Consider the following 17,465-nt stretch of genomic DNA (forward strand, 5'->3'; position numbering starts at 1 on the left):
TGAATGAAAGATTCGCTTAATTTGAGTTTATTTTGCATTATTATACCAAGTGTGCTGTGACGGGAAGTTGTTACTCTTCAGAATATGCACAAAAAGAAGGTGAGCTAGTTTGGCAGAATCAATAAGTTATATCTACCAATAGAGGTTGAAATCCTGCACAAATGGACAAGTGTTAGGAAGGGTACTCTCTACATGCAAATTGCAGACAAAATAAATAGCTAAGATGAGCAGTTGTCTCCAAAGTCCACCCCAAAGGGTGCATGCCAGATGACCAACTGAGTCTACTCAAAGCCTATACCTTTTCAAAAAAGAAAAACTTTACTGATCATAAATGTAAGGGTTAGCCTTGAAGGCCTTACCTGGTCTGATTGCTGAATGGTTGCATATTCCTCACTTAGATGAGTTTCCTTTGGGAAAGTGTGGGCCTTCCATGGCATGGAAGGCTTGGCACTGTGTAACTCATTCCTTCCTTTCCCCAGTATACTGTTAGGTGATATGGTTGTGTGCCTTAAATTTGAGTAAAGACAGGGTATTGCTTAAAACTATGTAAGTATGTCACATAAAGAAGAACTCCCATTAGCATACTTCATATCAACTGGGAAACATCTTTAGGAATCTTGTAAATGCTTTCAGTGAATTTTTATTCATTTATTTAGTCAGCCAACAAATGTTTAATTTATCTTCCAATATTTACCTTCCAGTTGGTTGGCAGTAACAACTTACTTGCACTGAGGAAGATAGAAATATGTAAAGCAAAAATTTAATGAAATCCTTTGCATAATTGGAAGATGAGATTTAAAAAAGGCATCATGTTTTAATAAGCACAACCAATAATACAGTTCTTCCATTTGGAGCTATATGTCATTGTGAGGTGAATTTTCCACTATGACATTTGTTAAAACCAAATATCTGAAACAACTGACTTAAAATCGATCACCAAACGTTAAACCAAGATTTTAAAAATTACTGTTCACTAAAGTACAATGATAGTGATAATTTTAATGAAATAGTGAATAAATAATAAAAGTATTAAAGAATGAAATACGAAATATTAAAATCTTTCACATTTATTGTAATTGCATAGATCTTCTAATGTACACATGTGCTTATATGCTATTACACACAAAACTTAGAAATAAACATATGTACATATATTTGGAATGCATGCTAATTTTTTTAACCAATTTTGTTAGACTGTAAGTTCCATGAGGAAAGGGATTTTTTCCCCTTTTTTGTTCATTGATCTATTTGAAGCGTCAGGACTAAGTGTTGACACATTCCTGCTCATAGGCCAAATCCAGCTTGCCTCCTGTTTTTGTTAAAAAAAAAAAAAAAAAAAAAAAAGTTTTACTGGAGCACACCTACACTTACTCGTTTGTGTGTTGTCTGTGGCTGCTTTCACATGATAACAGGTGACTTAAGTGCGATAGGACCATATAACTTACAAAGCTGGCTATTTACTATTTGGCCCTTTATAGAAAATGTCTGTTGACCCCTCATCTAGAAGCATGCCTAACAAATGGTAGGTGCTTGGTAAATATCTGTTCAACGATCGCAAAAGTTGGAGACTAGTTTAAGACCACAGATATGGTAGGTTCTTCAATTCAGGGTCAGCTTGCAAGATTTTTAAGCCCATAGGTTATGTTTGAAATTGGCATAATTGTGAAGAGGCAGTGTCCAAATTTAATGCTTCTGCCCTTCTGCTGGTTACATTGCAGAATAATAGTTCGGGATTCCTATTTTGGCTTTCTAAGGAGGTAGCCAAGAGCTTGCATTCTACTTCTCTGGAGTATTACTTGTTTTTGAAGAAGTGGGATTGGAGGGAAAGCCATTCAGAATTCTCTAGAGGCAAATGTGATGGCGAAACTATTTGCAAATAGACGAATGAATAAAAAGATGTGAGATATAGGTATAAAGTAGGATATTACGCAGCCATAAAAAGGATGAGATTTTGCCATTTGTGACAACACGGATGGACCTAGAGGGTATGATGCTAAATGAAATAAGCCAGACTAAGAAAAGTCCCATGTGATTTCACTTGTGGAATCAAAAGAAACCAAATCAAAACAAATGAATAAACAAAGAAGTAGAATCAGATCTATAAATGCACACAATAAATTGATGGTTGCCAGAGGGAAGTTGGATGGGGCTGGGGTGGACAAAATGGGTGAAAGGGAGTGGGATATACAGGCTTCCAGTTACCAAATGAAAAAGTCATGGGAGTAAAATGTACGGCAAAGGGAATATAGCCAGTGATACTGGAAGAGCGCGGTATGGTGGTAGATGGGAGCTACACTTGTGAGCATAGCCTAACTTACGGAGTTGTCGAAACACTATGTTGTACACCTGAAACTAATGTAGCATTGTGTCTCAACTACATTCAAATACAATTTTTTAAAAGACTAAAAAACAAAAGCAATAAATGCTGTAAAGTTTGGGCATTGACCACTTTAAATAGAAATCTGCTGTAATTGACCTTGTATTTTTATCCACTTATACTACCTTATACCATGATTTTCACCATTCTTTGGAAGCACTGTGTGGAATGTTAGAGGACCTAGGATCTTGATGGGGAGCCCCACTGACCATCATAAAACCTTGGATTTGAGAAAGCAGGAGTTGTCATTCAGTCCTGTGTTTGACTCCATGGAAACATTCGGACCACATTTATAGAAAATGCCTCTACAGGCCTGCTTTGAGTTTCTTTCATGATGGAGAACTCATTAATTCACAACAAAGCCCTTTCTACCATTGGCAGCTCTGATTGTTCAGATTTTCTCCCTTGGGTTGAGCCAAAATCATAATTATAACATAATTTCATTTTCTTTGTTTAAATTCCAAACTCGTTGCCTATGATGGATAGTATTTTTTTCTTAAGGTAGTTGTAGCTATTTCTGTTCTTTTTTTGAGGGACTTTTAAAAAGAAATGGCATTGTTACTATTATTCTAATTGTAGTGTAAAATACAAATTTTAATATACCAAATTATAGGATGTCCAACTCAATAGCCAGAAATTGGAGCCATTGTGATAAAAAGAAAAAATGTGTAATCCCTCCCTTTCTGTTTTTCAATAGAATTAAAGTTTTCTCATGTACCTTAGGTATCTGATCTTGCTATTTTGCAGAAAGATGATAGAGCTACAACATTGTGATATACAATGTGAGTAGGAAATATGTTTGAAGACTTATGTTATTTTTCTGCCCTACCTTTTAATGTCCTGGAAAGGAAGGTAAAAATCATTAACATATTTAACATCTGCTAAACTTGAACAGAGAGAACCCTAAGGATTGGGCAGTGAGTATTAGAATGATTGGACCACTACTGGCCAAAGTTCAAAGAGGCCTGGGACCTCTCCACAGGAGGGCAGTTAGATCAATCACCCCCTTTGTAAATTAGCTTTAAGAAACACCAGGATGGGCTATTTTTACTTTGTCACATGTATTACCTGTATTTTTAAACTTGTATTTTATGAGCATTGTACACAAAGCATAAAATATTGACACAATCAGGAAAAAAATGCTGTTTTCACTGAAGACAACAAGAAGTTAGAGAACCCTTATAACCTTACCAGCCCTGAAATAAAATGGACAAATATCTAAAGATGTACAGATAGGAAAGGATGCATCAATGTTACAAAATAAAAATAGACCCTTCTATTACTCAGCTCTTATAAAAACAGTACTGAATGAGTAGATGGGAAAATAATGAGTTACTGTTTTTTCAAAGCTACTTGTTAGGAGGAAGAAAGGTTTGTGGATGAAATAAGAATGGAGGGAACTAGAAACATTCAAACTAGAAACACAGAAACTTTTTTTTCTTTTAAATTGTGGAGAAGTGTTTTCTTACACTTGTAAGACTATCAGCTATAGCTAGTACCTTTGAGTTTTGCGTGTTTGATTCTGACATGTTTATGTTTCCCATTTTGAAATACTGTTTACTTAGGTGTAGAAAATGACCAATGAACTTCAGAAGTTGTCAGTCCTCCATGTGGTACCAAGCTTAAACCTAACTGGATAGATGGGCCCTATCTTATTAAAGATTGTTTGGGGAATGGATGGTTCCTTTTTTCTTTTTTTTCCTCTGACAGCTCTACATGTCATTGGAAGTGCTTATGTATCCAGGCTTTTCTTTTTTTTTAAATTTTTATTGTTATGTTAATCACCATACATTACATCATTAGTTTTTGATGTAGTGTTCTATGATTCATTGTTTGCATATAACACCCAGGGCTCCACGCAGAACGTGCCCTCCTTAATACCCATCACCAGGCTAACCCATCCCCCCACCCCCCTTCCCTCTAGAACCCTCAGTTTGTTTTTCAGAGTCCATCGTCTCTCATGGTTCGTCTCCCCCTCCGATTTACTCCCCTTCATTCTTCCCCTCCTGCTATCTTCTTCTTCTTCTTTTTTTTTTTTTTTAACATATATTGCATTATTTGTTTCAGAGGTACAGATCTGTGATTCAACAGTTTTGCACAATTCACAGTGCTCACCATGATTGATTTAAAAAAATGGAAATGGACTTAGCCTTCCTGTATGCTATGCATGTACAGTAGCGTTTTCCAGCTGGGGCATGGGCGGGGGTGGGAGGGAAGTGACCTAAGATTAAAGTTCAGCAGGATCCCCACGTAATAATTGGCATGGAAGAACTGATGACTTCTAGAGAGTGCTGAACACCGGTCAGTAGATGCAAGGGGCTATACTGAATGCTTCTTTGATCAAAGCTAACACTGATAATTGAGGTGTTAGATTAAAGGAGATGGAGCATAGTGTTAATGAGGGAAACTCTTGTCTTCAGGTGAGCATCTAAGTTGAATATTGCTTTTCACAACAGTGTGGTTTCATGGCACTAAATCCAAGGGAGAAAAAAGATGACTTCAGGTGAATTCCAGACAGGGTATGGAATAGAATTGAATTTTACATGGTGAGACTGTCTCTTTATTGTTTTCTTTCAATTCATCTAATTACCTCAAGGAGAAAGTCTCAGTTTGATGCTAGCCAGTCTTTATGGCCTGTCTTGGACTTGTTAGCTTCCGTATTTAGCAAAGAGAAAGCAGGTCAAATGAGAAGGCTTCAGCCGGCCGAAGAATCCAGCTAGCATTTAATATCACTGTTTGGTTTCACTGTAACTATTTTTAAGTTTAGTTCTTTACATCACAAATGCTACTAGATTTCCATGTGTTTATTTTTATTAAAGTATAACATACATACATATAAATGACAAATGTGCATTTTTCCTCAGATGGAACACGCTTTTGTAACCCAGCAGCCAGATCTAGAAATGGAACATTACCTGGATTCTAGACATCCCTTTCTAGTCACTATTTCCATTCACCTCAAGGTTACTGCCATCCCAGCTTCTAACAGCATCCTTTATTTTGTCTATTTTAGAAGTTTATGTAAAATAGAGACCTATAGTAGGTGCTCTTCTGTCTTTGGCTTATTTTGTGCAATACTATGTATATAAAATTCATCCACATGGTTGCATGTGTGGCTTTTGGGTATCCCCATTGTTCACTTTCTGGCTTTACTCACTTTATTCTGAAATATCCCTGTCCCTCCTCTAGCTCCATGCAGGGAAAAACCAGCTTGAACCATTGAACTGACAGCTAAAAGCCAGGGCATTAATAGTACTTCAGGAAACCTTTTTTTTTTTTTTAAAGATTGATTTATTTATTAGAGAGAGAGAGAGAATGAGCACAAGCAGGAGGGTCAGAGGGAGAAGGAGAGAGACTCTCAAGCCGACTCTGTGCTGAGCACGGAGCATGGCGCGGGGCTCCATTTCATGACCATGAGATGATGACCTGAGCTGAAGCCAGGAGTTGGACGCTTAACCAATGACGCCACCCTTCAGGAAACCTTTATGCAGGGAGTTGAGGGTAAGGGGAAGGAGATTAAAGAGTAAGGACTCCATGCTTAAGATGGGCTGATAGTTAAATCAATGGGAAAAGTGAGAACTGTCTTGTGCTATCATCCCCAGTTGTATGAATGACTATATAGTACGGTTTTACTTCTGATGATGGACTGTGCCTCATTCCCATCCTTTGTTCCAATTATAATAGACCTAGGAAAAGGAAAATACGTATGTGTTGCATTTATTGATGAGGAAGGAAAGTAAGTAAGGAGAATGGACAGAGGTGGAAAGGGATTCCTCTTGCCATGGATTACCTTTTGGGACCTTAGCCAAGAGCTCCTAGGGAACATTGCACTGATCTCTCTGGGATTCCAGAGATATTGCTCCCTTGTGAATTCCATGTAATATCCGTGCCTTTATCTTCCTTCATTCTCCTAGAGATAGGTTCCCAAGAGTTTATCACATTGTTAGTCTTGAAGGAAGGTGGTGTAACTTTCAGAACAGTTTCTGTGTTACTATAATTTTTTCCTCCATGTAATTCTGCTACATTGTTCTCTTTCCACCTTCTCTCAGGACCAACAAAAACCCAACCACATTTCTAAAAGAATTTGACCTCAAATTTGTCTCAACTGCATTTTAGTTAAATGGAAGTAAAACTGACCTATCCAGCTAGTTCCTTCCCTGTGCTCCAGCCTTATCCCCATTACTCAACAGGAAGAGGTATCTGATATCTGTTACTTAAATTGTGACAGGAATGAATTATCCTGAAAAGTCAACTCTTGGGGTCCCACGTTCATTTTTGAACTCTAAGTTGCCTTTAAGGTATTCGTATTTTAGCCTTTGTCTCCTCTTAAAATGGTTCCTGATCTTAGCATATGAAGGAACATTCAGAGGGATGTATGGACCTTCATTTTACCCTACTGAATGTTCACAATATATTGAGCACCTATCATGTAAGAGGACCTGTGCTGAATGATAGAAAAAATATTATTCCTGATATTCGTATTAAGACTGTCTTTGAGGGTATACCTGGAAGGGTAAGAAAGATGCGTCAAGAGTTTTACTGTTTGGTTCAGTTCTTTCCCTATTGCTTCTTGCTTCAACCAGATAAAAGCTTGGGAAGTTCTCTTCCTCACCTATAGCGGCTGACCACCAATACCATAGGGTCTGCAGGTCCAGAAATTACAGGCTTTTCACAGCAGGAATTTCCTTCTTGTTGGGACTGATGTAATAGGGAGATTCTGATACTGAATAGGAAAGAGGGTTATAAGACACAAAGGTCCCCCCAAGTTTTGGATGTAGTGATACAGTACATGCCAGTTGTCCAAGGGGACAGGCAGCTAATTATGTGCTGGGTAGGGTTGTGTAGTAATTCATTACTTATATAACTCCTATCAACATTTGATCCTCCTAGGAAACCTAAGAGAAGCACATAAAATTATCTCCATTTTTTACAATTGAAGGAAGGTAAGTCTACCATATACTCATTAACTGCGGGTCTTAGGATTTTAACCACCATTAATATGCCTCTAATTCCCAGGTGCTGTTTCTTATTACTCAGCTGCCATGCCCCAGATAAGAAATTAAAACACCGTAAGTCTCATAACAGTCCTGTAGGTTAAAATACTAGAGGAAGCCAGCAAAGTAGTAGTGTAAAAACTTGCCGTGGGTTTTTAAAAATTTATTTTCAAAGGATTATTTAACTTTTTATTGAATTTTTTAAGTAGGATCCATGCCCAATGTGGGGCTTGAACTCAATACCCTGAAATCAAGAGTCACGTGCTCTACTAACTGAGCCAGCTAAGCACTCCAAGTTTCTGTGTTCTTAGATTAAAAAAAAATAAGCTCTGTCTTATGGGAGAATTCCTTGTACCTCAGAGGTCTTGGGAACTGTTCTGGAATCATCTGCATCTGAAAGAGATTTTAGTACTTTTGATTCTGCCTTATAAGACACTGAACAGTATCTGTGGCCCAATAGAGAGCAAGTTCTTAGATTGACAAAGGATTCATTTTGTATACCTCCAACGTTCTAGGAGGTTCAATGCTCAATTAATGATTCTGAAATTACCTGGATATGTAGAAGTACTGTTTTTATCACTGCTGTTACATAGTTAAGTGGACCAGACTTCACCTAGTGAAATCTCTTCTCTCAAACTCAACCTGTAACTAGATTTTTGCTGAAATCCATTGACATTTTCAAATGATAAATATTATTGATTGATATTTTGTCTCAAATGGAAAAGTGAGCCAGAAACCAATTTTAAGGCATATTTTATTAAGCAAATATATTTAAGCAAAATACCAGCTGGGTCTTAAATTAATCATGGGTGAAGTAGACAAATGCCAAAGGTTGAAAGATGGAGTTGAAGCAGAGATCTTACTTCAGTAAATCAATTTTATCAAAAGAAATCCAGTTAGGTTAGGTATATCCACTAAAACAGCTGCAACGGCATGTTTTATGAAGAAAATCACAATGACAGATTGAAGGGTTTGGTAGAGTTCGTGTTTCATACCTTTGGAGCTGGTGGTCTTACAGTTAACCTCTGATAACAACAATACTGGGTTCATAATGTAGCAGAACTTTAGGGAAGTAGAGATTGATTTTTAACACGTACTAATTACTTTAGCAGATCTTATTATAAATGTGCTGCAGTGGATTTAATGTGATGGGTAATATTTTTAGGACATAACAATTTTGAAATACCCTTTCCATTTTATTATAGTAGTGAGGATATATTGTGGATAAGATTCTGAGTTTTATCTTTATAGATTAATTTTTAGTTATTTGCTCTGAAGGTAAGTATATTGAGTGAAAATCACTAAAAAAAATACATCATTTCCATGTCTATACCCTTATGTTAGCAACATTAATTCCAAACTCTGCGTTGGACAGAAATCTAGATGACTCACTATTTGCTTTTTTAATTTTTTTTATCTGTAATTTGTTGAAAATGTGCCTAGTTTTTACGGCTCAGCTGAGAATATGCTGATGAAAAGCAAAACATTAAAGCCTATAATTAGCTATTTATATTTTTCTCCTCCTTAGCAGTAATGTCCTTTAAGTTTTCTCCTGGTTTGAAACTGGCAAAAGTACCCCCAAATAATGGGTAGGACTTGGAATGTGAAGTTAAGAACGGTGGAAGTAATTGAGGCACAATCATTCAGGATTGTTTTGTATTCATATTTAGTACGTATTACACAACAAGAATTGAGGCTAATGCGATGCCTTCTTGCCTCCTCTTTCAGACACATTGGGGCCCCTATATTTAAGAGACCAAATAGTAACTTGACTGAATCAGTAGGTAGTAGAGTATAGTGGACATGGCACGGGCAGTTCAAGTTCACATTCACTTCCTGCCATTGACTAGTTGAATGACTTAGACACTTTCTTAGTTTGGGTTGCTCCCAAAGCCAACCCTGACACAGAGTTTGAGTATGTTTTAGTTCTCTATTGCTGAGTAACAAACCACTACAAGACTCAGTGTCTTAAAACAATGACAATATTTATTTTGCTCACAAGCCTGTAATTTAGGCCTGGCTCAATGGGAACATCTCCTCCTTGCTCGACTTGGCTTCTAGCTCGGGGCTACAATCACTTGAAGACTCAGTCCTATGTCTGGAATTGATACTGAAACTTAACTGGGGCTATTGACTGGGGCACCTAAATAGGGCCTTTGAATGTTGCTTCTTGGCTTCCTCACAGCACAGTGGCTGCCTCCCAAGAGTGAGCCTTTCCAAAGGCCAGGTAGAAGCTGTACTGCCTATCATGATCTGGCTTCAGCGGTTGTATTGTGTCTCCTCTGCCATAATCACAGGCCCTCCCAGACTGGAAAGAAAGGGACATACATTCCACTTCTTGATGGAAGTGTCAATGTCATATTTTGAGAAAAGTGTGTAGCAGGGGATATACGGTTGTAGCTATCTTTGGAAAATACACTCTTTTACAGGGTACAAGTCGTTTATTTGGGAGATGGTCCCAGGAAGGCACTGCAAGGTATGGGGAAGTGAGATAGGAAGGGAGAATGGCCACTAAAGGGTATACGAGTGAGCGGACTACACTGCAGCTCAGTCTCCAGTCAGAACCTTATAAAGACGGTGGAACACACACTGGAATGGTCTCGCTTAAGGATAGGAAGGTGGTGTATTATCCACCAACTCCTGGTCCCTCATTGATGAGGGGTTGCTCTTGGGGGTATTAACTCCTTAGCTCTTCAAGTCCACCTTACAGAGTGTTGAGCATACTCCTGTAGCCAGAAAAATTCCTTGGATTGAGTGACACAAGTGCTTGCTGTAAGAAGTTGTCATGTGTGGGAAATATCCACAGAGCTCTAGGTGATTTCCATAGTAGGCCCAAAGGTGGTAGGTGAGGCATTAACAGCTCCACTTACTGAAATACTCCCTAGTCCCCTGGGAAATAGCATTGCATCATGAGGGTTATATTGTGACATGTATCATAAAATTGATGATAAATTATTGCTTTTTCTACAGAAAATTTCCCATAATGAACTTTATAGTTAACTATGGTGTTATCAGACCATATCAGACCATATTAATACTATCAGAGGGCCTAGTTCTGGTATGTAGTGGGGTTTCTTTATAGTCATAAAATTGTCTAAATTTGTTAAAAACTGGTTTTCCCTGTTCTGTGAATAATAGGAATCTTTGGCAGTTATGAGGAATAAATCCCTAACTAGAATTGGGCTGAAGTTGGGCACATTAAAAAGACAGTAAGTATGAGATAGCACCACACTACTGGTTACTACTTGAGAATACCTGTGTAATTTTCTGTAAGTCATTTATCCTCTTGAAGCTTGTGTTTCCTCATCTGGCAAATGGATAAAATGATGCCTAATTCATAGGGCTATTGTGAGCAGTGTATCAGATGGAATGATATTGCCCCCATAGGACAACATGAAAATAGTAAATTCCAGATGGATAAATAACTAGATAATTTATCTGGTAAGTAACATTTATAGAATATGGTTTGTTGTGTTCATGTTCAGTGGTCACTGTGCTTGATTTTCATATTTCAGTGGGCCACAGTTGTCTTAAATGTATGTGACCTCTTAAAGCTAAGGGCATTATTTAAGAGACTTGACCATTAATAACAGATCTAAATGCTTAGTGGTTTAAGATTTTGATGGAATGTTTGATGGTTTTATTTTTTTTAAAGATTTTATTTATTTGACAGAGAGAGAGAGAGAGAGAGACCATGAGAGACGGAACACAAACAGGGGGAGTGGCAGAGGGAGAAGCAGGCTTCTCGCTGAGCAGGGAGCCCGATGTGGGGCTCGATCCCAGGACCCTGGGACCATGACCTGAGCCGAAGGCAGACGCTTAAGGACTGAGCCACCCAGGCACCCCTGTCTGATGGTTTTAACAGTACATACAGGTCTGAAAGGTTGATCCTGCTTCTTTTGCTACCATAGTTACTGCTTTGCACACCTGTGTCTTGGTTTGTGTAGCGGTGAGAGGAGTGTTACAGACATGCACACATGTGTGATGTATGTACTATTGTGTATTAGAGGAAGAGAGGATAAGATCAGGCAGAGAAAGAAAAAAAAATCTTAGAGGTAGAATAGGGGTGAGATTTGTGCTGTTGGGACAAGCAAGGTCAAGACTGATGTCAAATTCTCTGTCCATAATTGAAGAAGTTCATGGGGGTTTAGGCATGAGAGAGGCAAATAGGTTTATTAACCCTCAGGCAATACCCACAACTCCTGTTCAGTGAGATATGGACACATTTTCATTTTGAGAGATTTAGCACAGTGTAGATGTGGCTAATATTAACATAGCTGTACCAATTTAAATGTGCTTTGGTGTAATTTAAACCACCCACACGGTTTTCTTTTGAACACAAAAACACGTGACCCTCTCAAAATTCTCACCCACGCTCATTGCTTGTGCTTTGGACTCTTGTAAACTTATTTTGCAATCTGTGAGGTAACCTCTCTGAACTCTTGGCCCTTTGAATTCCCTTAATATTTAAGTCAAGATCACACCATTTGTTAAACACAGTTTTTCACTTTCACTTATTTCAAAAAAACCCACAAAATTTAAATAGTTGAGAAAAGGCAGACTCCCTGTTGGCTTTATTTTCTCATTTATCCAGGTAGCGTAGTATTTACACTATTCTAGGGATTTCCTTTGCTTGACCCAGGTACATAGTGGGGAATGGGAAGCATTGTCTCTTCTTTCACGATTTTGTAGGTCAGGAATTTAGGCAGAGCTCCACTGGATTATTCTTCTCAACATGTTGTTGATAGAGGTCAGCCAGTGGCCTTCAGCTGGTAGCTAGTCTGGTCTGGAGGGTTCAAGACAACTTCTCATATGCCTAGCACTTTGGCAGGGATATCTGGAAATATGGGCTCAGCTGGATCACTTTTCCTTTCTATACTAAGTGCCTTTTCCAATGGTCTCTCCATCACTGTAGTTCAGCTTCTTCCATGGTGGCTCAGAGCACCACAAGACAGAAGTGGAAGCTGCCAGGCCTCTTAAAGGCTAGGCCAAGTAGTAGCACAGTGTTATGTCCACCTCTTTTGTTACTTGTGAAATAGAGGCCTGCTCAGAATCAAAAGTTGGGGAAGTAGCTCCCAACTCTCAATGAGAGAAATGTGAAACACAATTTTCATCCATCTTTAATCCACTACAGTTGAGGATTGTAACAAGCCTCACTTATAGAATCTTTGTCCTTCTTAATTCTAAATGCATAGTGTGAGTCTCAAAAGGAAGATCCTGGAAAGATAGATAATTACAGAAGTGAACCATATCATGCTTTAGGAAATAGAATCTGAAGCCACTGTGTGAGGTCTTAAATCTTGGTTCTGCCACATGCTAGCTCTGGGACTTGGAGCAAGTTGCGTAATCTTCTCATGCCTGAATTTCTTCGTTTGGAATGGTAGTACTTACTTTACAGAGTTGAGAAAATTACATAAAGTAACACACGTCAAGAACTGAGGGATCGTACCTAGAACATGAGGGTAAGAAAGGGGTTCAGCAGCTAGTCTGCAATTCATTTCTCTTGTTACCAGGGGAACATTCACAGGAAAGCAAGGAGACAAATGACCTGGCTTAATCTCCTTATAAACTTGCTAATAAATGATCTGGCAAATAGACTAATGGTGTTTGCAAGGAGGAGTCGTGTCTATGGACTGCTTTTGGCAGGGTGTCTCTGGTTTAGGATTCCTTGTGGTAAACACATCTAGGTTCCGTGGATTTATGGGGCATGGTTCTCTGGAAAATGTCATGTGAGCGATGTAACAATCTGGCTGTAAATGGAGATATTTCATAACCCAAAATATTCCCTGCTGTTTGATGTGACTGCATACCCAACTTGGAGAACCCATCTTTGAATACAGGTCAGAGAGTGCATCTCTAATGTGGGAAGGAAGCGGCTGGGAAGCCTGTTTTCCATATCCTGAACTTCTCCCTGCTTATCCTATGCCTCTGGGTGCTTGTATCCTTGAAATTATTATAAAGCATATTACTGGATAATATCTCTGACTCATAGGAGTCTGAATTGGTAATCTGATTCTTTGTATTTAACTCAAGCTCTATAGATGTTAAGTAAAACAATTATTAAAATGACATACAATTTTAATTTTTGGTTTTTCCCCATGGAAAAATGAGGGAGGAGGAGCAGTATTAAATATTTTCTGCTTTTACTAATTTTATTTGAAAGAAGTTACCAGAGGCCCCACTGGAATGTATTTACCTGAGGGCAAAGTATGTTACTCTTTGGTGGGTATCCATGGTGTGGTGGACCATATATTTATTGTATGGCTGATGTGCTTTAGTTTGATCTTGAGCCTGGTTGGAATATTTCAAATGACTCAGAAAGACCAGTTGTGGTATTAAGAGATTCAGTGCTATAATTTTCTTCATCGTATTATTGTCGATTACTTCAGCCAAAATTATGAACTAAGGCCTTTAATTTAGAATATGCGTAAGTACAATTCCTGTGTTCGCTACATTGTTGATAATTCCAAATGATTTTTAATCCAGAAACAATTTTTTTTTGTTGTTTAGGAATTGGCATTAACATTTGCATATGGGTATGCCAGGGTTCCAAAACCCTCCACATGTCAAAGACCTACTGATTAAATGCAGCCCAAGAAGAAATACCCAGCTGCTCTGGATACGTACTTTATAGAGTACTTTTACAGTCATTTATAAAAACAGTCCTGTGTGGGAGTGAGGGAACCCACCTAGGTGCTCTGCCCCATTTCTCCCCCTTCTTGCTGATGATCTTGAATTACTGATGATAAGGGCCTCTGCAGAAGAAGTATGGGATGTCTTTACTTTGTCTCTGGGCTTATGTGATACTGAAGTAAGAGATAATGATATAAGAAGGAAGCCTAAATGCCTTTCTTCTGTTGGAAGGGCAGTACTGGGCAAGTGACCATGGTTTAGCCTGGGTAGAAGTAACACAGTGAAAATGCTGCCAAGTAGTACTGTGTTGGACAGTATGATTCCCCACAGTCACTGGGGTAAATAAAAGGGAAAGCTAATACTGTCACAGAGGCACACGTAACAAGAATATCTTACGAAAGGTATTTTAGAGATTTACCTCATTTGATCCACCAGTGACACCAAGAGATGTCTTGGACCAAAAAAAAAAAAAAAAAAGTTGAGTTTTTGTTACTGAGAAAGCAAGGCTTAGAGAGATACATAAACCCCAGGTCTCATGGTAGTGAGTGGCAAAATTGAGGTTCTTTAGACCCTGAAACCATGTCAGTCCCTCACATAAAAGTCACCTCATAAATATGCTGAATGACTGAGTGAATTCAAATGAACCAACTTTGACTGAATGTATGTACAAGGCAGAGTGGTAGATGATTTGGGGGATAAAAAGATGATTGCCGTGCTCTGTCTTTAAAGATCTTATAAGCTTGAAGAGAAAGAAGGGGGCATTCATTTAGATAATCTCAACCAAAGGCAGATTGGTGAGGCATTATGCAAGTGACTTGATTTGTCCAATTTTTAAGTGATATAAATTAGAAACGTTATGTATGTAATGATATTCCTTTGGATATAGGGAGAAAAGGAATAATTTTACCCTATTTGCCCAGATGCCAGCTCATCATAATAACAATGATGCTCTTATGTCTGAAAATGAGTGGGACCATCGCTTAGTTCCCTGGTGTGTTTAAACTCATTCTAAGCCAATATGATGAGTAGCTTCCCATTGAAATCTGGCATAAATATTTAGAGAAGGAATTGGACTAGCTGCTATTAGATATTGTTATCACTGTATGAAGACTGGGTGCTTGAACTAAGTGTGGCTTTGAAATGTGAGTTTGTCCTTATTATGTAAATCAGGACTCTGAGTTCTCAGCTGTTTCTCCTGAGTACACACAAAGCTTGACTGCAAGCTCCAACGAGCTTTCACAGTCTTCTCCAGCTGTCTTGGCAACATGAATTCCCATAGAAGCCAATAGAATGTGTTCCAGCTTTGCCCCGAATATTAAAAAAAAAAAAAAGAAAAACAAAATTGCACTTAGGGATGTTGATTAAGATAATGGGACAGGGAATTTGATGCGAAATAGTCTTGGATGTGAAGATGTTCTATCTTATTAGACCCAAGTTTAGTTTTATAAAGTAGAACCTTATTAATGAACTTTAATTCTTCGTTATATAACAAAGCTTGGCTAGTATATTATCACTATAATAAGAAAATGGAAGCTTGGAGGTGGCAGTCTAGGGCAGGCATGCAGGTGGTCCCATGACATTTCCTGTCATGTGCCTTGCCACTTTAGTGTTTGGCTTCCATCTGCAGAAGATGACTGCCACAAGTTTGGTCTTCACAGCCATGTTTCAGACAGCTTAAAGAAGAAAAGGTACGTGACACCACTTCAATCATTCCCTTCTAAAGAGATCTTAGGAGCCCCACCTAAAGACTTCTGTTGCATCTCATTGACTGCCGCTCTGTTTCCAAGGCTGAGAATTGAAGTCTTCTTCATTCCCGTTTTTTCCCCTCCTTCCATCTCTCCATACCGTTCTTTCTTCCTTCCTATGTTGCTGCCATTCATAATACAAGGTTATGAGGGAGAACAACAGTAAATAGGCAGTAGGCAATGACAGTCTTTGCTACGGATAGACTTATGTTGAATAAACCATAGCTTCTTGTAAATATTAGCGGGTAAAAAAATAAAAGCTTACCAATGATAAGCGAAAATGATTTCTGTAAAGTCTTTGTTTTGATTCCATTGTGACCAAAGATGTATATGTGCTTGCCATGCATCTTGGGGTGGAGATGATTAGGAACCTTGTTTTTTTCTTTTTAAAATTTATCTTTTTTTTCCCCCTACCAGTATGGTCACATGTTATTATTATTACACTTCAGGGATTTTTTTTTTTCTTTTGCTGTCCTATGACCAATGTCTTCCAGAAAATGAATTCCTTAGTGTTACAGAGTTGTTAGTCACAAAATAGTTCACATTTATGGTCTAATTTTTCCTCCAACAACCCTGTTATTGTGAAGCTAGCTGGACAAAAATTACCCCAATTTTATATCTGAGGAAACTGAGTCTCAGAGTTTTGGTGGTCTGCTCAAGGGCATCAAGGTAACATGTAGCCGACTTGGGATTTGAAATGAATCGTTCCATTTTTTTTAAAAAAATATTTTCTTTATTTGAGAGAGAGAGAGAGCGAGAGAGGGAACATAAGCAGGGGGAGTGGGAGAGGGAGAAGCAGGCTCCCCGCCGGCAGGAAGCCCGATGCGGGACTCGATCCCAGGACCCCAGGATCATGACCTGAGCTGAAGGCAGACGCCCAACGACTGAGCCACCCAGGCACCCATGAATTGTTCCATTTTTTAAGACCACCTCTCTTTCCATGACCCCAATTTATCTTATATTTGACAGGGTTTCTAGGTGGCCTGTCCCAATTGCTTTCTTTGAGCCTCCTTAGTTGCACCTGTTAATTACTAAGCTCCCTCTTCTTCCCAACAGTCCACATTGTTGTCTCCTAGACTACTTCATATCCTTCTGTGATCCAACTAAAGACTGTGGTCAGCTACCACTGAACATGGATTTTTGAGGTAGACTTGGAGAGTTGGTATTCCCTTAAGAACTCTGATCTTTCAACTATTTATATATTTTGAGAAGTTGATAGGGACGGGACCAAATAATGGTAAGTCGTGACTAAAAATTTTACTTGGGCAAAATTCTTGAAATTTGGGTGGACTGATGACCTATGTCAACTCCCCTTGGCATGTTCCATGAAGATGACCGTGTTTCAAAGGCTTTTACTAGGTTAGTGGAATATGTTTCTTGCTGAGAAGAATAGGAAACAACTGGTTTGATATCCTACCAGAGGGTAGAAATAAATCTTGCCAACACTGCTAGGAACTGTCTTCCAGCTTCTTGACTGTTGCTTGTGATTAGAATACTGGCTTTAAATGATGCTTCAGAATCTGGAAGAATGCATGGATTGAACATTGTTTTGCATCTGTGCTCATGTTCTTCTCACTGTCACTCAGAAGTTGACTTTCACAAGGGGGGCAGGGACTTGAGAGATTAGAGAACACTACTTGTCATGGAAAAAACTAATAAAAAAAATAATCTTCCTCAAACTCACTTGCTGTATGTTTATAGCATACTTTACGTCCA

Source organism: Zalophus californianus, chromosome X (genome assembly GCF_009762305.2).
Source record: "Zalophus californianus isolate mZalCal1 chromosome X, mZalCal1.pri.v2, whole genome shotgun sequence".
Classification (NCBI taxonomy): Eukaryota; Metazoa; Chordata; class Mammalia; order Carnivora; family Otariidae; genus Zalophus; species Zalophus californianus.